We start from the raw sequence: 24,430 nt of genomic DNA, 5'->3' as shown, positions 1-24,430 counted from the left end.
AGTTTTCTGTTGCAATGTCATTCAATGATACTTTGGTTCTGGAAGAAGTATTTAACTTTTATTTTATTTATTTATTTTTTGAATTAATTTATTTATTTTGAGAGATAGAGAGAGAGAGCAAGAGCGCCAGCACAAGTCAGGGAGGGGCAGAGAAAGGGAGACAGAGAGAATCCCAAGCAGGCTCCACTTTGCCAGCACAGAGCCCAATGTGGGACTCGAACCCACAAAACCACGAGATCATGATCTGACTGAAACCAAGAGTTGGATGCTTCATCAACTGAGCCACCTAGAATACACCATATTTTGTAGCAAATTCAGATTTTTGAGTCTTCAACAGCGTGTGAACATTATGGTTCACTTTTGAGTTCATATTCTCCTAGGGAAGCAAATGAATAATATTCAGAGGTGAATACAGCTGCTATAGACATCTGCATGCAGGTCTTCATAAGGGCATATGTTTTCATTTGCCTTCAGGGAACATCTAGGAATGAAAGCGTTGAGTCTTACAGTAAATAGACATTGAACTCTATAAGAAACTGCCAAACTATTTTCAAAAGTAGCTGTACCATTTTGCATTCCTGCACGCGTGAGAGTTCTAACTGCTCCTCAGCCTCTCCGACAGTTGGTGGGAGTCCTTTTATTGTACCCGTTGTAGTCAGGGACTCATTACTTTAATTTCCATTTCTTGAGTGACTATTAATGGTGAGAAATTTTTCACATGTTTAGTTGTTATCTGTGTATTTTCTCTAGTAAAGTGTTTCTTTATGCTTTTTGCCATTTCTTAGTGGGATTTTTATCTTCCTCTTTCTGAGTTGTAAGAGTGCTTCATTCAATCTGGATACATGCCCTGTATCAGACAGGTTTATTCCAATTATTTTCTCCAACTCTATGAGGGTCAGCTTTTCTTACTATATAAAAAAATTACACACTGAGTTCCACAGAGCATCAGAATTCTGCAGAGCCGCCTGGAACTGCTCAGGTGGGTAAGGGGTGACTAGTTCTGCTATCTCTTTGGTATTTTTAATATAGGCATACTGTATTACATTTTGCTTTAGCAAAACATTTTAAATTATCATGGGGTGCCTGGGTGGCTCAGTTGGTTGAGCATCTGACTCTTGATTTTGACTCAGATCTGGATTTCAGTGTCATGGGATTGAGCCCCACATTGGGCTCTTCGCTGAGCATGGAGCCTGCTTGAGATTCTCTCTCTCTCCCCACCCCCTCTGTCACTCTCCCCCACTCTCCCTCTCTCTCAAATAAAATAATAGTAATAATAAAATTATTGCTACAACATAGCAAGTTGTGGTAATGTTTACTAGGTCAACTACAGTCTGACTTTCCAAAATTTATTAAAGCAGTGATGAGAAACTGTTCGTGGTATATACATAATGGGGGTGTCTTAAGACCTTAGGGGACTTTGGGCATTCTTAGGTTTCATGGAGTCCTCACAGTATTACCCAGATCTCACATTAAATATATTAAAAATTTTAACTTCAGTTGCTTATTTATGTCAGTATGGACTCACAGCTATTTATTTTATACTTTAGTTTATAATCTAATACTATTTATTTTATAGGCCAAACTGTTTTAGTTTTGGCCACTTAGAGCTCTTTCAGTTGACTCCTGTACCCCTAAACATTTTTTTTTCATTACAAAAAATGAAATGAAGAGGCACCTGGGTAGTCCGTTCAGTCCGTTAAGTGTCTAACTCTTGATTTTGGGTCAGGTCATGATCTTGCAGTTCGTGGGTTTGAGCCCCAAGTAGGGCTCCATGCTGATAGGGCGGAGCCTGCTTGGGAGTCTCTCTCTCACTCTCTCCCTGTCCCTTCCCCACTCCCTCGCTCTCTCTCTCAAAATATATAAATAAACTTTAAAAATTGAATTGATTTTGATAATTTTGTTTTTGAAATTATTTGGTGACAGATAATGCATTTAATATTTGGCTACAATTTTCAGCAATAATTATGTATATTCAGGAATTCTTACAAAGCAAAGAATACCCTACAAATTGTTTTCAAATGTAATGGAATTTTTGTGATTGTTAATAGTAATAATTAAGTAAATGTAAAATATATATAGTTAGCACTAATTTTGACTTTGTAGCTTTGTTTTGTACATTTTAGAGTCAATACTACCTTTTTTGGTTGTTTGTCTAAGGCCCTGGGTCCTTGAAAACCTCACAAGTCCTAGACTATGCACCTCAAGTAAGAGCGTGCAGGAGGAAATAATCCACTTCTTGTCAAGGATTATGCAGCATCAATGTCAGGGTCGCCCCAGTACCTTGCCATCTTAAAGTAGATGATACTTCTGCTCCTGCTTTGCCCCCGTCTTCTGTTCTCTCTCCCCACAAAACTGGCAAAGCCGAGCAGAAGAAAGCAACAGCTGTAGTTAACATCAAATTCAGGGAAGAGAAAGAGGAATAAGCTATAATGGAAAAAATCCAAACAGCTACCACAGGAAATAGACATATGTGGGGAGGGGGATTAAACTAGAAGTGAGAAAGGACTCACTCTGCCAATGTTTTCCTAGAAGTGGTAACTGAATGTGATTATAAGAGCTAAGAGGTCTCACACTCACAGCAGATGTGAGTAGTAACTGCTAGTTCCCTCCTGGTATGTACCCTGCTGGTAGACTGAAAACAGACAGAAATCATAACAGATTAATAGCCAATAGGAACTGGGTATTGTAACACAAGCCTCTCACATCAAAGATTTCGACAGCCTAATGCAATGTAGCCTTTTTCCCATGACACTCATGACCATTAAAAAAAAAAAAAAAAAACCAGCCAAGAGATTTATAAAAACACAGATTTCTTGATTCCATCCCAAAATATTTGGATTCAGTTTGGGGAGCATCTCAGGAATCTGTACTTCTAAGTCTCCCAGGAACTTTTAGTAATCAGTCAAATATTTAGGCTGATTTCCCTCTGTCTGTGATACAACATTTTGTATAGAATTTGAATCGCATGTGGGAATTGGTGAGTCTCTCGGATTTAATATGATTTGTTATACATTAGAAGGGCACATGCTAAGAATTTTCCCTTTGCTTTGGATGAATGAAAGGGTAAAGGGACCAGGACCTTAAATTCTAATCTAACAGCTTATGCATTATAGGCAGGACTGAGTCTATATAATTTGCAGGGTTCTATACAAATGAAAATGTAGAGACTTGTTCAAAAATGATTGTGAATTTTAAGGCAGCAAGAGCAGAGCATGAAAGCTACTGTGGGCCCTTCAAAGCATCTCCCATGAGACTGCAAGGGTGGCCTAGCCACGCACCACGCAGTGATGGGATGAAAACACTGGTAAAATGTATCCTGTAAATCAAGTCCTCAGCTTCAAAAATAGAACTACTGGCAAGAGCAAGGTCAGCCTTAATCATTTAGCAGAAATAGGGTAAAATACTATAAAATTATCACGAGCTAAGCATTTTCTTCTCTAGTAATGCAGTTATCTATCAGGATAGGAACATCAAAATGTCATCTCTGTTTGGGGCACCTGGGTGACTCAGTCAGTTAAGCATCTGACTTTGGCTTAGGTCGGGATCTCGAAGGTTGTGAGTTTGAGCCCCACATTGGGCTCTGCGCTGGCAGCTCAGAGTCTGGAGCCTGCTTCCGATTCTGTGCCTCCCTCTCTCTCTGCCCCTCCCCTGCTCATGCTCTGTCTCTGTCTCTCTCTCTCAAAAATAAGCATTAAACAATTTTTTAAACTAAAATTAATTGAAAAAAAATTATTTATTTATTTATTTATTTTTATTTATTTTTTTTTTTAATTTTTTTTTCAACGTTTATTTATTTTTGGGACAGAGAGAGACAGAGCATGAATGGGGGAGGTGCAGAGAGAGAGGGAGACACAGAATCGGAAACAGGCTCCAGGCTCCGAGCCATCAGCCCAGAGCCCGATGCGGGGCTCGAACTCACGGACCGCGAGATCGTGACCTGGCTGAAGTCGGACGCTTAACCGACTGCGCCACCCAGGCGCCCCTAATTGAAAAATTTTAAAAATCATCTCTGTTCATGTAGAAGAAAGTCTTAGTTGTTGATGAAACTTCATAGGTCTAAATTAGAAAAAAAAACCTGTAAATTCATGCCTTAAAAAGACATATGTGCATTTATATGCACACGTGTGTACATATGTATACACACATACACATATATACACGTGTATTTTACCTCTGTCACTAAGGAAAATGGGTCAAATGCAGAAGGAACATTTTTGCCCACCACCAACGCTCTTATGCAATCCTAGCATCCAGATTTTTTATTCTAATACTGTCCTTAGCTAAGAGCCAAAGGGTATTGGAGGAAAGTAATGAATTCCTTGCCTTAGGAAAGAGAATTATCAGAATATGTCCAATTTTTACCAAAAAGTGAACAGTCCTGAAAAAAACAAAGAACCTGCACAAAGGGATTTTATCAGTCAAGTTGTGATCATTGGAAATTTAAACAACAGCACTAATAATAATTGCTATGTTCATTTGAACAAGGTTTGCTGTGAAATTTAGTGAACTCCTAATGCCATTCCACAGAGAATTAGTCTGTCTAAATATTTTTAAAAAATACTAGCCATGCAAAAAAAGGGTGAATATAATAGAGTATGTTTAAATTTACAATGACTTTAACACATACAGAAAAGTTACTACTGTTAAAAATAAATAAATAAACAAACAAAAACAGGCCCAAAACAGATCCACGTAGACCAAGTCACCAAACAGGGGCTTAACACCTAACCTAACTGCAGTTTCCACCTCCTGCCCCCAAAAGTGGAGTCTTAGCTGGGCAGTCAGGAATGTTCTAGTCAGCACCAAGGAGGTAATCTGTCACATGGGCCCTTTCCATTCCTGAAAAGGATGATGTAGTGATCTACCTACTAAGACCCCCCCTTCCCTTCCCCCTGGGGAAGGTGACCTTGCCTGGAATAATTCTTTCTTTTCCTTTACTGATAATAATTTCCTTGCCCCACCGTCCTTCTTTCAAAAACCTTCCATTTTGTACATCTCCTTGGAGCTACACTTTACTTGCTAAATGGGATGGTGTCTAATGCTTAATAAAGCTAATTAGATCTTCAAATTTACTCAGTGGAATTTCTGTTCTTTAACACTACTAAATATAAAGGTGTTCAGTTTCCTATATTTTTATATAGCTGCTCTATATCTGTTTATAAAAAATAGACATGTTCTTGCTTCCATCTGTGCATAGTGAAAAGAATAAAAAAAAAGAAACTTGGAGAAACCCAAGAAGTTCTGGAAGAAAAATGGAATCTGTACCAAAATTATTAAGGAATGAGCATTACAGGTGACCCAATATAAAAATCAGGTGGAAAGGAGTTCAACAGGTATTCAGTATCAGTGGCTACAGACAAGCCCAGGTAGAGAGGGAAACCACCACTATTCCAGGAAAATAAAAAATAAATCAATGTTCTTCATGAGGAGAGCTAACCACCTACAGTTAGTCCCTTATGGCCAGAAGGTGAAGCTCCTATATAGCACCATTGATAATAACAAAATTCTAATAAGGAATACATCTGTTTATAATAATACTAATGGACTAGGTCAATATAGTATGACAAGACAGTGAATTATGAAATGCTAGTTAAGTGATTATGTAAAAATACATTATGTCTAGAGGAAGACACCAGGAGACAAAATAATGCCAATAATAATATCCACACAGTAATGAGGACTTGGAATTACTGAAATAACATATAAAATGTGTCCACTAAAAGAATGTTCACTTGGGGAAAGCAGTTAAATCCTTTGTTCCATCTGTTGATAATAAAAATCCCTGCCTGGTTTGAGAAGGTATTCTATTACTTGTGATCTGGTAAGATCACTGCAACTGCAAGAAGTTATCAAAATAAATATTACTACAGCTCTAGGTATATATGAAAATTAGCATAGACATATCGCTAGGAAGGCATTAATATCATGTGTGAAGCAATAAAGGAATTAATTAAGCCCAAGTTATTGAAACTGTAGACTAGTTTTAAGTGTTAGTAGAGTAATAGATCTGCTAAGTTTTTGTGTAAGTTTTGCCTTTTTAGGGGATTTGAAGGATTCAAAAAAAATGAGTCACAATAAATTTCTATTTTCCCATTTAAATTGAATGGAAATTTAATTATCCGTGTGTTATTTACACTTAAATATTTATGAGAAATATTTATGAGAAAAAATTTATGAGAAATTATTCATGAGAAATGAAATTTCTTTCAAAGTACCATTTATTAAATATGTAAGTTTAATAAATTGACCATTGTGATGGTTAATTTTATGTCACCTCGACCGGACCAGAGGATGCCCATATGGCTAGTTAAATATTATTCTGGGTGTGTCTGTGAGGCTGTTTCCAGAAAATATTAGCATCTGAGTTGGTGAACTGAATAAAGCAAATGGATCTCCCTAATGCAGGTAGGTATCACCCAATCACTTGAGGACCTGATTATAACAAAAGGGTGAAGGAAGGTTAGATTCCTGTGGTCTCTGCCTCATTGTTTGAACTGACTATAGATCTCCTACTTCCGGCACTTCTGGTTCTCAGTTTTCAGACTCAGACAAGAATCTACACCATCAGCTCTCTGGCTCTCAGGCCTTTGAACTATACACCCCCTGCCTTCCTGGGTCTCCAGCTTGCAGATGGCAGATCATGTGACTTCTCAGCCTTCATAATCATGTGAGCCAATTCCAATATATAGTGTTTATATAATCTGACTAATACAACCATTAAACAAAAAACAAGTGGTCATAGATGTTCTTCTCCAGGAGGTGTTCCCCTCAGGCATTAAAGAATTGATCATTGCTCTCCAAAGAAGTAACACTCACTCTACATCAGAATGTCATATTCTGGTGCTCTGGGATTTCTTTAAAGTAATTATCCATATGAGATAGAAAATGAAATATCATGGTCCATTAAACTGTGTAACATGTCTCAGGAGCATGTGTCTTGTAATAGTGTAAACTCTCAATATTTTTATTCACAGAGGAACCAGTTGTGGGCCCCATCCTATGGAGTGATCCACTACAAATGTGTAGGTTATATCCCGGATCTCACTGCCTTTGCCGCATCAACAAGTGAGTGTGGGAAGTGTGGAAGAGGGCTAAAGGAAAACTTCACTATATATTCTCTTGTATCTTTTGAATATTGAACCATGTAAATATATAACCATTACATTTTTAAAAATTTATCTATTAGAGTTGCCCTTTTTGATGTCTTAGGACATTTGCTGCCTTAGGAAAGTGTCACTGGCTATTATAAAGTGAATGATGCACTTTTGGTGACCACATTTAAAGAAGTGAGGAAATTGGGGCACCTGGGTGGCTCAGTCGGTTAAGCATCCAACTTCAGTTCAGATCACGATCTCGTGGATCATGAGTTCAAGCCCCAGGTCAGGCTCTGTGCTTGGAGCCTGGAGCCTGCTTCAGAGTCTATATCTTCCTCTCTCCCTGCTCCTCCCCCACTCATGCTCCATCTCTCTCTCTCTCTCTCTCCCTCCCTCCCTCTCTCTTAAAAATACACAAATATTAAAAAAAAAAAAAAAGAAAGCTAGGAAATCATCTAATGGATATTACAGGGAAAACAATTTAGCAAAAGGAAACAACTAGGGAAAAGGTCTGCAGGACTTTATTATTAGGTGAAATCACCTTAGAGATAAGATTATGGTGAAATCCTTCCTACCTCTTAAATACATTTATTAAGAGACCATGCCATGAAAATTGCCCCAAATATCTAGGAATTACAGGAGGTTTTTATAACTTTGAAAATTAATTGAAGGATGTGAATTTTGCTTTATATGCTTAAGTCCTGGCATCTCCTATTTTTCATCCTATATTTTCAGCCAAGTGATATCTAATTACCACTTAAAATATACACTAAAGAATACTGTATAGTTGTGGACCACCAGTTTGTGGCACCTTTAAAAATTAAATGTTATACAAAGGGGAAATAAATGTAAAAGCAAAAGCATACTTTTTTTTTTTACTGCTTTAACTCCTTTTTCATTTTTATATTAATCTTTTAAAGATCAAAAATATTTTTTTATTAAAAAACAGAACTTTTTCATAAATTGAATTGAAAATCCAAACTTCTTTCTTTGGCTATGTATCTATTTTTGCTCTTCAATTGAGTTTTCTAGTTGTCATTGTTCTCTAATCTTTAGCTATTTAATCTCCTTTTGAAATGGATGCCTTTTATTTTTCTATCCAAATATATACAATAGAGCATATTTGAACAACATGAATAGCTGATTATTGGAGTTAGCTTTGTCACATTTCATTATCAGAAACTGTTGGTTGTAAAAAAACAACTTAGTTTCTACTTATATCTGTAACAGTGGGAGTTAGCAGATAGGCTAACCTAAAAATATTAAAAGGAAAGCATAAATGTATAAAATAAGTGGATGTTCTTATCTTTGTGTTGGTAAAGGACAGATTGGGAATGGAGGAGACTATTATTTTTCTGAGATAATTACGACTAGCCTTCTCTGCTTGTTTTGAAAGGTTCACTACTGAACCTGTATCTCTCCTATTTGTTTGTATTTTTCCTCATTTATTTCTAGCACATAGTTAGAAAAATTTCCTATTTCCTGAGAGTAGACATTACTACGTATGTTGGTAATGGGGAAGAAAATGAAAACGAGTATGTTTGTGTCCTCCATATTGTTTGTTGGTGGAGACCTGGCGATGGGGAGGAAGAAGGGATGCAAGGGTGAGAGATTCCCAAGTCAGGACATGTGGTTGCCAAATAGCGTCTATTATCTCTTGACCTCACAATCATTTTTCTACATTCTCTTCTATACCGCACATTTAAGTCAATGACTTAACAGTAGAATCAATGGAACCTTGGAAACAATAAAGAATATGGTTTTGAGTTTATATATATAGATTTACATACACAATTTTTCACCAACACATGTTGAAATTAGGGAGTTAGCTAGATCTTCTTAGTACACTGGGACCTTCAGGACTGGAAATGGAAACCTGTATACATATTTTACAAACTCCCAAACTCCCCTGTCAATTGGCTTTTTCTTAGATGGGGAGGAAGGATGGGGAGATGGGATGCCCTCTGATGGTACCTCTTGCAGTAAGATGGCAGCAGTAAGAGTGGCTGATGAGCATAGCTTCGTGGATTCCTACTCACACAGCTTGATTTCCCAAGTAGCAGTCTCGGGGGCATGGTAATTGTGGGCTCTATTCTGCACCATTTTGCTTTGGTTCTCTCTATAGTAGGAAAGGGAATGGATTCCTGCAGTTACTTACCTTTTGAGTAAAATTACCCACTCCTTTTTGTTCCCACAGTTCTGCAACACTTTTGCAACCAATCCCTTTATTAAATATCCTCTATTTGTAATGCCTATTTATACTCACATATATATTTTCTACAAAGTACTGGAAAAAAGTGTGCTTGTATGTTTATGTTATAAGCTTTCCATCTCTCTTTCTTGGGGCTCTCTCCCACTTTTTGTGTTTTCTAAGCATCAAAACCCACTCTGATGTCTGGTTGTTCAGGATTTATCATGCTGCTTCTTGTTTTCTCATGATGCTTTACATGGGCCCCACAGTGATGACACCCAGATTGTCTCTCATTTTAAGACATACATGTTTTGTGTTCAATTATTCCAGAAACTTCCACAGCAAAGAACCTTGTGTTATCTTCCAATCTTAGTTTATCTTAGTTCAACATGACTTTCTTCCTGAAGACACAATTTACCCTCAGGCAGATTTAGACTCCCTGATCTCTGTTCACATAGCTATGAACCTGCTCTTCTATTAAAGATAGCACTTAGGGGATCCTGGGAAGATGGCAGCGTAGAAGGACGCTGGGCTCACCGTCCGTCCCCCTGATCACTTAGATTCTACCTACACCTGCCTGAATAACCCAGAAAACCGCCAGAAGACTAGCAGAACGGAGTCTCCGGAGCCAAGTGCAGACGACAGGCCCACGGAAGAGGGTAGGAAGGGCGGCGAGGCGGTGCGCGCTACACAGACTGGCGGGAGGGAGCCGGGGCGGAGGGGCGGCCCGCCGGCCAAGCAGAGCCCCCGAGTCTGGCTTGCAAAAGCAGAGGGTCCTGACGGAGTGTGTTCTGACAGCAAAAGGGACTTGACATCTGGAAGGTTATAAGCTAACAGCTCTGCTCGGAGAGCGGGAGGGCTGGAGGACAACGGGAATGAGAGTTGTTGAGCCCCAGACGACAGAGCTCAGGTTGGTGGGGAACAAAGGCGCTGGCCAGCACCATCTCCCTCGCCCATCCCCCAGCCAAAATCCCAAAGGGAACCAGTTGCTGCCAGGGAACTTGCTTGCACCACGCAAACACCCAATGCTGTGCTTCTGCGGATCCATCCCTCTGGCGGCGGGTCTGACTCCCTCCCGGTGCCACAGGGCCCCTCCAGAAGCAGATCTCCAAAGGAAAAACGAGCTGAGCCTGCCGCTCCCACCCCTGTGCACCTTGCCGATCCACCCCAGCTAATATGGCAGATCCCCAGCATCACAAGCCTGGCAGTGTGCAAGTAGCCCAGATGGGCCACGCCACCCCACAGTGAATCCTGCCCCTAGGAGAGGGGAAGAGAAGGCACACACCAGTCTGACTGTGGCCCCAGCAGTGGGCTGGGGGCAGACATCAGGTCTGACTGCGGCCCCATCCACCAACGCAAGTTACTCAAGACAGCACAGGGGAAGGGCCCCGCAGTCCCACACCACTCCAGGGACTATCCAAAATGACAAAACGGAAGAATTCCCCTCAGAAAAACGTCCAGAAAATAACGACAGCTAACAAACTGATCAAAAAGGATTTAAACAATATAACAGAAAGTGAATTTAGAATAATAGTCATAAAATTAATTGCTGGGCTTGAAAACAGTATAAAGGACAAAAGAGAATCTCTTGCTACAGAGATCAAGGGACTAAGGAACAGCCAGGAGGAGCTAAAAAATGCTATCAATGAGTTGCAAAATAAAATGGAAAAAACTAAGGCTCGGATTGAAGAGGCAGAGGAGAGAATAGGTGAACTAGAAGACAAAATTATGGAAAAAGAAGAATCTGAGAAAAAGAGACATAAAAAAAATCCAGGAGTATGAGGGGAAAATTAGAGAACTAAGTGATGCACTAAAGAGAAATAATCTACGTATAATTGGTATTCCAGAGGAGGAAGACAGAGGGACAGGTGCTGAAGGTGTACCTGAAGAAATCATAGCTGAGAACTTCCCTGATCTGGGAAAGGAAAAAGGCATTGAAATCCAAGAGGCACAGAGAACTCCCTTCAGACGTAACTTGAATCGATCTTCTGCACGACATATCATAGTGAAACTGGCAAAATACAAGGATAAAGAGAAAATTCTGAAAGCAGCTAGGGATAAACGTGCTCTAACATATAAAGGGAGACCTATAAGACTCGTGACCGATCTCTCTACTGAAACTTGGCAGGCCAGAAAGGAATGGCAGGAGATCTTCAATGCGATGAACAGAAAACATATGCAGCCGAGAATCCTCTATCCAGCAAGTCTGTCAGTTAGAAGAGAAGGAGAGATAAAGGTCTTCCCAAACAAACAAAAACTGAAGGAATTCGTCACCACTAAAGCAGCCCTACAAAAGATCCTAAGGGGGATCCTGTGAGACAAAGTACCAGAGACATCGCTACAAGCATGACACCTACGGACATCACAATGACTCTAAACCCACATCTTTCTATAATAACACTGAATGTAAACGGACTAAATGTGCCAACCAAAAGACATAGGGTATCAGAATGGATAAAAAAACAAGACCCATCTATTTGCTGTCTACAAGAGACTCATTTTAGACCTGAGGACACCTTCAGATTGAGAGTGAGGGGATGGAGAACTATTTATCATGCCACTGGAAGGCAAAAGAAAGCTGGAGTAGCCATACTTCTATCAGACAAACTAGACTTTAAATTAAAGGCTGTAACAAGAGATGAAGAAGGGCATTATATAATAATCACAGGGTCTATCCATCAGGAAGAGCTAACAATTATAAATGTCTATGTGCCGAATACGGGAGCCCCCAAATATATAAAACAATTACCCACAAACATAAGCAACCTTATTGATAAGAATGTGGTAATTGCAGGGGACTTTCACACTCCACTTACAGAAATGGATAGATCATCGAGACATATGGTCAAAAAAGAAACAAGGGCCCTGAATGATACATTGGATCAGATGGACTTGACAGATATATTTAGAACTCTGCATCCCAAAGCAACAGAATATACTTTCTTCTCGAGTGCACATGGAACATTCTCCAAGATAGATCACATACTGGGTCACAAAACAGCCCTTCATAAGTATACAAGAATTGACATCATACCATGCATACTTTCAGACCACAATGCTATGAAGCTTGAAATCAACCACAGGAAAAAGTCTGGAAAACCTTCAAAAGCATGGAGGTTAAAGAACACCCTACTAAAGAATGAATGGGTCAACTAGGCAATTCGAGAAGAAATTAAAAATATATGGAAACAAATGAAAATGAAAATACAACAATCCAAACACTTTGGGATGCAGCGAAGGCAGTCCTGAGAAGAAAATACATTGCAATCCAGGCCTATCTCAAGAAACAAGAAAAATCCCAAATACCAAATCTAAAGCACACCTAAAGGAAATAGAAGCAGAACAGCAAAGATAGCCTAAATCCAGCAGAAGAAGAGACATAATAAAGATCAGAGCAGAAATAAACAATATAGAATCTAAAAAAACTGTAGAGCAGATCAACGAAACCAAGAGTTGGTTTTTTGAAAAAATAAACAAAATTGATAAACTTCTAGCCAGGCTTCTCAAAAAGAAAATGGAGATGACCCAAAGAAATAAAATCATGAATGAAAATGGAATTATTACAACCAATCCCTCAGAGATACAAGCAATTATCAGGGAATACTATGAAAAATTATATTCCAACAAACTGGACAACCTGGAAGAAATTGACAAATTCCTAAACACCCACACTCTTCCAAAACTCAATCAGGAGGAAATAGAAAGCTTGAACAGACCCCATAACGAGCAAAGAAATTGAATCAGTCATCAAAAATCTCCCAACAAATAAGAGTCCAGGACCAGATGGCTTCCCAGGGGAGTTCTACCAGACGTTTAAAGCAGAGATAATACCTATCCTTCTCAAGCTATTCCAAAAAATAGAAAGGGAAGGAAAACTTCCAGACTCATTCTATGAAGCCAGTATGACTTTGATTCCTAAACCAGACAGAGACCCAGTAAAAAAAGAGAACGACAGGCCAATATCCCTGATGAATATGGATGCAAAAATTCTCAATAAGATACTAGCAAATCGAATTCAACGGCATATAAAAAGAATTATTCACCATGATCAAGTGGGATTCATTCCTGGGATGCAGGGCTGGTTCAACATTCACAAATCAATCAAAGTGATACATCACATTAATAAAAGAAAAGATAAGAACCAGAGGATCCTGTCAATCGATGCAGAAAAGGCCTTTCACAAAATCCAGCAACTTTCTTTTTTTTTTTTTTTTTTTTTTTTTAAATTTTTTTTTTTTTCCAACGTTTTATTTTATTTTTGGGACAGAGAGAGACAGAGCATGAACGGGGGAGGGGCAGAGAGAGAGGGAGACACAGAATCGGAAACAGGCTCCAGGCTCTGAGCCATCAGCCCAGAGCCTGACGTGGGGCTCGAACTCACGGACCGCGAGATCGTGACCTGGCTGAAGTCGGGCGCTTAGCCGACTGCGCCACCCAGGCGCCCCACCAGCAACTTTCTTAATAAAAACCCTCGAGAAAGTCGGGATAGAACGAACATACTTAAAGATCATCAAAACCATTTATGAAAAGCCCACAGCTAACATCATCCTCAACGGGGAAAAACTGAGAGCTTTTTCCCTGAGATCAGGAACACGACAGGGATGTCCACTCTCACCGCTGTTGTTTAACACAGTGTTGGAAGTGCTAGCATCAGCAATCAGACAACAAAAGGAAATCAAAGACATAAACATTGGCAAAGATGAAGTTAAGCTTTCACTTTTTGCAGATGACATGATATTATACATGGAAAATCCGATAGACTCCACCAGAAGTCTGCTAGATCTGATCCATGAATTTAGCAAAGTCGCAGGATACAAAATCAATGTACAGAAATCAGTTGCATTCTTATACACTAATAATGAAGCAACAGAAAGACAAATACAGAAACTGATCCCATTCACAATTGCACCAAGAAGCATAAAATACCTAGGGATAAATCTAACCAAAGATGTAAAAGATCTGTATGCTGAAAACTATAGAAAGCTTATGAAGGAAATTGAAGAAGATACAAAGAAATGGAAAAACATTCCGTGCTCATGGATTGGAAGAATACATATTGTCAAAATGTCAATACTACCCAAAGCTATCTACACATTCAATGCAATCCCAATCAAAATTGCACCAGCATTCTTCTCGAAGCTAGAACAAGCAATCCTAAAATTCATATGGAACCACAAAAGGCCCCGAATAGCCACAGTAATTTTGAGGAAGAAGACCAAAGCAGGAGACATCACAATCCCAGACTTTAGCCTCTACTACAAAGCTGTCATCATCAAGACAGCATGGTATTGGCACAAAAACAGACACACAGACCAATGGAATAGAATAGAAACCCCAGAACTAGACCCACAAACGTATGGCCAACTAATCTTTGACAAAGCAGGAAAGAATATACAATGGAAAAAAGACAGTCTCTTTAACAAATGGTGCTGGGAGAACTGGGCGTCAACATGCAGAAGATTGAAACTAGACCACTTTCTCACACCATTCACAAAAATAAACTCAAAATGGATCAAGGATCTGAATGTGAGACAGGAAACCATCAAAACCGTAGAGGAGAAAGCAGGAAAAGACCTCTCTGACCTCAGCCGTAGCAATTTCTTACTTGACACATCCCAAAGGCAAGCGAATTAAAAGCAAAAATGAACTACTGGGACCTTATGAAGATAAAAAGCTTCTGCACAGCAAAGGAAACAACCAACAAAACTAAAAGGCAACCAACGGAATGGGAAAAGACATTTGCAAATGACATATCGGACAAAGGGCTAGTATCCAAAATCTATAAAGAGCTCACCAAACTCCACACCCGAAAAACAAATAACCCAGGGAAGAAATGGACAGAAAACATGAATAGACACTTCTCTAAAGAAGACATCCGGATGGCCAACAGGCACATGAAAAGATGCTCAACGTCGCTCCTCATCAGGGAAATACAAATCAAAACCACACTCAGGTATCACCTCACGCCAGTCAGAGTGGCCAAAATGAACAAATCAGGAGACTATAGATGCTGGCGAGGATGTGGAGAAACGGGAACCCTCTTGCACTGTTGGTGGGAATGCAAATTGGTGCAGCCACTCTGGAAAACAGTGTGGAGGTTCCTCAAAAAATTAAAAATAGACCTACCCTATGACCCAGCAATAGCACTGCTAGGAATTTACCCAGGGATACAGGAGTACTGATGCATAGGGGCACTTGTACCCCAATGTTTATAGCAGCACTCTCAACAATAGCCAAATTATGGAAAGAGTCTAAATGTCCATCAACTGATGAATGGATAAAGAAATTGTGGTTTATATACACAGTGGAGTACTATGTAGCAATGAGAAAAGAATGAAATATGGCCCTTTGTAGCAACATGGATGGAACTGGAGAGTGTGATGCTAAGTGAAATAAGCCATACAGAGAAAGACAGATACCATATGGTTTCACTCTTATGTGGATCCTGAGCAACTTACCAGAAACCCATGGGGGAGGGGAAGGGAAAAAAAAGAGGTTAGAGTGGAAGAGGGCCAAAGTATAAGAGATCTTAACACAACTGAGGGTTAAGTTAACAACTTAACAAACTGGGGTTTGATGGGGGATGGTAGGGAGGGGAGGGTGGGTGATGGGTATTGAGGAGGGCACCTTTTGGGATGAGCACTGGGTGTTGTATGGAAACCAATTTGCAATAAACTTCATATATTGAAAAAAAATTAAGATAGCACTTATCACATTGTATGAAAACTGTTGGCTTATTTAGGTGGCTTTCACAATAGTCTATGAGTTCTGTGAGGTCATCTTTGTGTCTCTACAGTCTAGAAGGGTCACTGGCATATGGAAACTATTATTTTTAATAAAGGAATGCATGTTGAACCTAGAATGGTACTGGGTTTCAAGGGGTTGCAGGCATAATAATGCAAGTTAACACGTGGGTGGCAATATTAGTTCATGATTTGAAAGGAAAAGGTGGTTATAAGGTTAAGCAGAATGTAAACTCCTCTGGGGTAGAGAATTGCCTTTTACATATCTGTATCCTCAGTTTAATATTGTGCTGAGGTATTGCATACACTAATGCCTGGAAGGCCATGAGAGATGCTGTGAATTAAGCAGACATAGAGATGAAAGTCAGAGATTAAAAAGGATAATCGACAACCAGGAGGGAAGAACACAGAAGCAATATGAAGACAATTTGGCGTTATTTCCTCAATAGAATCTTTTTAGAGAAAGTTATCTAAGCTTGCTTGGTATCGTCCCCCTAAACCCAGTCAGTTCCCTGAACCTCTGGACTCAGCTACCATTTGGCTTAAAATAAGGCAGTTAATTGGTTGATTAAATGTGTAGTGGCTCTTCTCCAAATCCCTGTCACTTATGTGAAACATTAACTCTTGAAAGTATTAAGAAGTGGAATGGTTGAAGATCACATCATACAAGAATTGTATACATTTTTGTATATCTTTGTACATCTAAATAAAGTAATTCTAGAGATTGTAGAACAGGGGAAAACTCAGCAGTGGTGTGAGTTTTAAACGCTATGACAGGCAGGAGGTATGTGTAATGGGGATTTTTGATTCCCATAAATCACCTTGACCTGGGCAACAATCCTTACTCCTAGACAAGCGCACACACTCAAGTAGCAGTTTAAAGTGAGGAAAGTAACTCCAGGCTTTATCAACTATCTTGGTAATTGAAAAGAGGGTAACTTACAGGAATATGCCATGGCCTAAAGGGAGTGGATATAATTTTTATGGACATTTTTCCCCTTAGATATTACTTCTGCATCCACCGTGAGAATTTCTCAAGGCACTACATAATGCTCTATAGAGGGCAGCTTGTAAAATGTAGCAGCCAAGGAAGAAATCAAGGTGTACAGAACGCTGATGACTTTAAGGCAGAAATATGGACTTAACTATGCTATGTTAATACCCTCTGTTTTTCTTTTTCTTTTTTTTTTTTTTTTTTTTCAACGTTTATTTATTTTTGGGACAGAGAGAGACAGAGCATGAACGGGGGAGGGGCAGAGAGAGAGGGAGACACAGAATCGGAAACAGGCTCCAGGCTCTGAGCCATCAGCCCAGAGCCTGACGCGGGGCTCGAACTCACGGACCGCGAGATCGTGACCTGGCTGAAGTCGGACGCCCAACCGACTGCGCCACCCAGGCGCCCCAATACCCTCTGTTTTAAAGCTCATCGAAAAATAAGTCTGATGACTTTCAGAAGATGAGATCCCACTGTAACAATAGAATCATACCACACATTTGAGTCAGTAACTTAATGGTAGAATCAATGGAAACCTTGGAAACAACAAAGAATATGGTTTTGATTTTATGTATACAGATATATATATATATATATATATATATATATATATATATATATATACACGTTTTCATCAACATTTCATGTTGAAATCAGGGAGTTAGCTAGATCTTCTTAGTGCATTGGGACTCTCAGGACTATTGGGAGTGGGATGGGGTACATACCTCATCTGTCTCCAGCCCAACCTCCTTGAACCTTGCTCTTGGCTCAGCATTCTTACCCTTGATTTTCCTGAAAAGGAATTTGGACAAAAATTGCTTCAATGTTCACTTGAGAGGTAGCTATTTTGAATTAAAAAAAAAAAAATGGTGCAGGAAACTGTTTTTTTTTTTTAATTTGAAAATATAATAAATTCAGGTGTAATAATGCTGATCAGGAGTTCTGATTGGTAGTTAAAAGTGCATGATTGTTGGAAATTTCAAAGGGAGTTATTAGAGAATAAATTACGCTGATTTCATTGAGAAAAATATTTCAAAGTACAAAGCCTTTAAAAAAAAATCATAAAACGTAGTCTTTAATAGGGAAAAGCCCAACAAAAATAAGTAGGTAAGGTAACCGAGACAAGTAATTCAGCAGATTAATGTTTTACATGCATGTGAGGTATTAAATAACCTTAATGTTGGAGGCATTTTTGCATATTATTTCTTTCAGTTTTCATAATAACCTTTCAGCGTTATTATTACCACTTTGCAAGGCCACACAACTAATATTCATTAGAACTTCAATACAACTATAGGTCTGCTGTATGTTTTAGCGTTTATTTCTTCCACTCTAGGACACTGCCAAGAAATATTTAAGTTTGTGCCAGACCTGTGTAAAGAAAGCTAATCTCTGTGGAGTTTTCTCAACCAACATATTCATGTTCCTTTCCAATTATTTTAAATAGCAGTTTACAAACCCTTCAAAGCAATTTGAGATTTTGCCCTTTCTTTTAAACAAACAAGCCAACACAAATGATAATGTTCTATAATAATGGGCCTCTTTTACAGAAAGGCGGTTATTAATTCTTGTTTTCTTTCTAGGTAAATTCTGCTTATGTAATTAGTACATTAGTTATCCAGGGTAAGTAGTCTGCCCTGACTGCCTGAATAAGTTCAAGATCTTCTCTTATAAGCTTTAATATCACCATGTTACTTTCCTTCAGAACATTTATTTATGTTTTTTTTTTTAATTTTTTTCAACGTTTATTTATTTTTGGGACAGAGAGAGACAGAGCATGAACGGGGGAGGCGCAGAGAGAGAGGGAGACACAGAATCGGAAACAGGCTCCAGGCTCTGAGCCATCAGCCCAGAGCCTGACGCGGGGCTCGAACTCACGGACCGCGAGATCGTGACCTGGCTGAAGTCGGACGCTTAACCGACTGCGCCACCCAGGCACCCCTATTTATGTTTTTAATTATACGTTTGTCTGCATGATTTTTTTATCTTGGTATTTCATCTAGACTGCAGGCATTGTATGTTTTTATTCAGCACTGACTCCTTCAGTCCCTATCATAATGCCTAATAACTAATAGGCCCTCAAAAAATATTTGTTGGATGAATGGATGGCTAGGTGAATAAAGGTATGGGTAGACAGAGAAAGGAAGGAAATGAGCAAATGGCTAGGTCATCTTGGACTGCTGCTATTAAAGAAGGCTTCTTAAATGACCTGGGATTTAAGCTGGCCTTTGAAAAGGGGGCAAGAGTAAGATCTCAATCCACATGTTAACAATAATCTTGGTTACAGTTTTATTTTGTTTTCCAATAAGTGCAATTGGAGAGCTTCTTCCTAAATTAAGCCTCACAGCTTTATTTTCCAACACATGTGGGTGAAGAAGGTATTGTTATATTAAGCAACACAGCCAATTAAAAGAGGAAATGAAAATGATTCTTAAATGAACAACATTCCACTTCCCCTCTGGTTTCCTTTAATACTATATTATAATGTTTCATTGGTAAAATTAAGCCATGTTTATCCTTCTACAGACCTGCATGATGCGTTAGAAATAATAGAAACAACAGCTGCATCATGATGTAGAGCTAAGGGGAACATCTGCAAAGTGTCCAAAATGGCAATGCAGTTTAGGCAGCCAGTTGCCGGTTCTCTTGCTCAACAAACAGGACTGAGCCCCCAGCTGTCTCTCAGCAGCTCTAATCCACAACTCTGTTCCCGGCCTTGCCTTTATAGATGTCTGCGTTTCAACTTTGCACAGAGCTTTCTTTCTTTTGATTACCACCAAGGGGATTATATAACTCTACTGAGCCTTCCCTTTCTTGCGCATCTCTTCAGTCCTTTGCTAAATTTTCCCTCTCCTCTTTTCCAGGCTTCTCCCATACTCTTGTTCGAAGACTTTATTAGTTGACCTAGCAAATTAAAAAGTAGCAATTGCTTTGCTTTTGCCTCTTTTGATTTTAAAAGGACATGTGCCCCTAAATGCCATGTCAGATTTTTCCCTTGCTCAGGTACGTCGCAATATTGTCCTTGAAGTCTCCTGGAACAAAGAGACTGAAAACGGCCATATCAGGCCAGAGTGGATATTTACTTTGTCATTAGCTGTTCCCTCAAACATGCTCTCCATTCTGCTGCAGTGCAATTGCCACAGACATTTCCCCACTTCCCCCCCTTTCCCTTCCCCTGACCAGGAATGCTTCTTTTCCGCTGGTCATGTTTTTCTCTTATCAGATAATTGAGTTAAACGTGTATATAGTCTAGACAAATTCTGCCAGATGAGACAAGATAACAAAAGAGTACATTTTAGGAAATAATGACCACAAGACGACATGTTGTGCACCACTCTGCTCCTGACTGATAGCCCTCCTTATATAGTTCCGGACACAAGAGCCCTACACATTAAGAAATCTGTTTATTCTGCTCTTTTAGGACCATCTTTGTTTCACACTGGGAAAAACCAGAACCATTTCTAGATGTAGAGAAGAGAATGCTCAGCTAAAATAGAACAGAGAAAAGGAAAGGTCTTAAGAAAGGAGACTTAAAAGGTTGCTTTGAGGAAGACTTGGATTAAAAAACAAACAAGGGTTGCCTGGGAGGCTCAAGTCAGTTAAACGTCCAACTCGTGATTTCAGCTCAGTTCATGATCTCACAGTTTGTGAGTTAAAGCCTTGCATCAGGCTCTGATTAATGGTGCAGAATTCTCTTTCTCTCCACTCTCTCTGCCCTCTATCTCACTCTCTCTCTCTCTTAATAAATAAACTTAGAAAAAACCCCACAAAGTTCACATTTTCAGTCAGTAAGAAAGGCAGCAAGATATGTTGAAAAGCCCAGAGTTCTGGTCCCGGCTAGTCATTAATTCACTGTATAAACGTGGGGAAATCACAGAAACTTTCTGGGGCTCACTGTTCTCACCTTCAAACTGAGGAAGTCAGTTTAGATGACTTCCAAGTTATCTCCCAGATTTGAAATTCCATGATGCTAAGACAGAGGATACTACGATTTATCAAAGACAGTATAATTAAAAAAAAAAAAAAAAAAAACAAAACCTGAGCAAGTCTCTGGCATCCAAATGACTGGAGGGTTCAAACAATGCCTCCATTTTTTTTTTTTTTAATTAACACTAAGAAATTTCATCAGATTTAACTTCCCTAAATCTCAATCTTCTATAAAATGGGGATAAAAACAGAATCTATGTGATAGGATTACTGGTGAATTAAACATAATTCACACACAGTGTTATTAAGGTGTTTGAGGCTCAGAGGACACTCCAATGCCAAGAATTTAGGAAGGACTACAGTCTCTTGCGGCACTTGGGTGGCTCAGTTGGTTAAGCATCTGACTCTGGCTTTCAGCTCAGGTCATGATCTCTCAGTTCATGAGATCAAGCCCCACATCCAGCTCTACACTGACAGTGTAGAGCCTGCTTGTGATTCTCTCTCTCCCTCTCTCTGCCCCTTCCCCCCCCCAAAAAAAAGCCCACATTAATTAAAAAAAATCTTTTTTAAAAAAATTTTTAATGTGCATTTATTTTTGAGAGAGAGAGAGACAAAGAGACAGAGCATGAGTGGGGTAGGAGCAGAGAGAGAGGGAGACACAGAATCCGAAGCAGGCTCTAGGCTCAGAGCTGTCAGCACAGAGCCCAACGCAGGGCTCGAACCCACAAACCGTGAGATCACGACCTGAGCTGAAGTCGGACACTTAACTGACTAAGCCACCCAGGCGCCCCAATTAAAAAAAATCTTATAAAGGACTACAGTCTCCTCACAAACACCTAGGAAGAAAAGCAGAAAGTACATTTGTATGTATTTGGCTTGATGGGTTTCAGATCTCCTAATAGGATTATTTAAAAAAATCATAATATGTAAAACCCTTCTCCTAAATTCTGAGTATCGCAATTAATATGTCAGTCTAGCAGAGCATGGAGCTAGGTGGGTGGGCCTGAGGCAACAGCGAAACTCTGACCTTCACTGAGCTTTAACCTTTGCCCCTAGGCTTTTGGGGAGTTCGCCTCAGACCCAGCTAGCCGTTCTCTGTCACTGAAAAGAATTTAGTATACACGTGGCAGTAGACGATCCAACTTCAGTAATTTGCAGTCTTAACTATTCTCTAAAACCGATCTGTCCTTCGAAAGGAAAAGCACTCCAGGACCACAGAGCTTTGGTTTCCATGGCAACGGCATAGGTCAATAGCCGCAGTCACACCTTCGCCAGCCTTGATTGCATCTGGCAATTTACCATCTTCTGTGCTTCCCTTTGTTTGAGCCTCTCTCATTTGCTTAATTCCCTTCTCTATTGGGAGAATCACAAAATGCAAAATGGCAGGAGCTGAATTTAAATTAAAAGGTAGGGGAGCCTTCATAATTTAAGTGCTATGGAGAGCACTGCTAATTCTATAAGTCATAGACATGTGCTACTTGAAATCAAATCCTATACTCTGAACCTCAGAATCTGTGCTTCCCATATTCTGCTGCAGCCTGGAAATTCTTGGCATACTCAATGGTTTGGGGGAAAACCAATGGCATTTCTGCCTCCCAAAATGGCCTATTATGGGTATTGTTAGGATAAGGTCCACAGTCTTCAAGTTGTCACATAAAGCCCTGTATCCTCTGACCTTTGCTCACAGGAACTAACATCTTCCTGCTCTTCCCCATTTACAATTGCTTAAGCAGTATTTTTCTTCTTTCAAGTTCTTGAACATACCTTATGCTTCGGGTCCTCACATACTGTCCCCTTTTTTTGCAACATCATTCCCTTAGCCTCTTTGCCTGACTATCTCCCGTTGGTCCTTTAGGACTCTGGTTAGGTGTCACTTTCTGAAAGAAAGCTTTCTTAACCCTAAGCCTAGTTAGTCTTCCATTACACTTAAATGTGCTTCCCTGTCATACCACTGTCAGCATACATTTTAGTAGCCAGTGTGACTGGCTTGCAACTGCCTTATACTGTGCAAGCCCACTGAATGCACAGGCATGTCTGCCCCTCCCCCTCCATTCACCAATGCCACTGCTGAATTTCCAAGGCTCTCCCCGATTTTGATACATCATGGATACTTGATAAATATTTGTTATAGGTCTGAAATCACTTTGCCCTACTGAGACCATTAAAGTTACTTGTTATAAATTATTTCATGACCTTGATGTTCCACAACTTCCTTTCTATACAACTACAAACATCTACTGGAAGGTGCTTTTATTCAAGATATATTGGAAATCTTCTTATATTTCACATGGACATCAGTACATAGATCACTCGAGGTGGACAAATTCTAAAATCTCTGGGCTATGGGGTATTTTTTTTTTTATGATCTAGTCCATTAAACACTGATTTTTAGGTCCAGCTCAAAGTAGCTATCTAAGAAGACTTAAAAATAAATAACAAACAAAAATGTGGAAGTCAATTAAATAAGTAGCACTACTGAGCCATGAAACTTACAGTTATCAGACCAGTCCATTAGCATGATGCCAAGCAGGCCTGGACCCCTTCTTGCTGCTATACACACAGTGTTTTATTTCAGAGCTGATCACTTGGAAAAGGCAAAGGCAAAGGCAAAGGCAAAGGCAAAGGCAAAGGCAAAGGCAAAGGCAAAGGCAAAGGCAAAGGCAAGGCATGCTGTTTTCCAAATGTTACACCACTAGGCTTTAGTAACTGGGGATTATTTGAGCCAGGCATTGAAGAAGCAGATACTCAGTACATGGTACACTAATATCATGATACTTTGAGGCTAATTTTTTTTTTTGACACTGGGACATTTTCAACTGTCAGCTTTTGAAATTATTGGCAAGCAACCTGTGCAACGGATACCCCCCCTTCACACCTGAGCCTTCTTTTATTCCATCACTAATTATGTCTCTATTTCTGAGTGACACCCAAGCCCTAACCCCAACTGTCAGTTTAGTGTATGCAAAATTTCAGATGTTGGACATCTGAAGGACAATGGACAGAAATAAGCATTAGGTAGTACGCTATGTGGTTCAAATGCTTCCAAAAGGCATCAGGGCAAGAGAGTTCATATATAAAACAGCTACATCCCTTAGAGAAAGTGTTAGGAAAAGAAGATGGGAGCCAAGGAAAGAATCATGGAGAATCACCATACTGCATTGAGTATACAAGAGAGAAGGAAACTACAAAGGAGACTAAGAAAAGAATAAGGAGTAAGAATACCATGCTGCAAAGTGATCATGTAAGGTAAGAATGAAAAAGTGGATATTGGACTTACCACTCTCTGAATTTTGAAAACCAACTAGTTATTGTGGCTTAGAATAGCAGTTAAAAATGTGGAAACGAGCATAAGATCCTTTTCTTGATATCTTTCTTTCCCAACTTCTTCATGAGGCCCATTGTTCCAGCCTCACCAATGGCCGAAGCCCTGGTCTTCTCTGTTCTCATTCTATCTGATGTGGCACCACCTGGCTCCAATGAC

This window comes from Leopardus geoffroyi, chromosome A1 (genome assembly GCF_018350155.1).
Source record: "Leopardus geoffroyi isolate Oge1 chromosome A1, O.geoffroyi_Oge1_pat1.0, whole genome shotgun sequence".
NCBI classification, from domain to species: Eukaryota; Metazoa; Chordata; class Mammalia; order Carnivora; family Felidae; genus Leopardus; species Leopardus geoffroyi.
Note: the sequence above shows the minus strand (reverse complement) of the source record.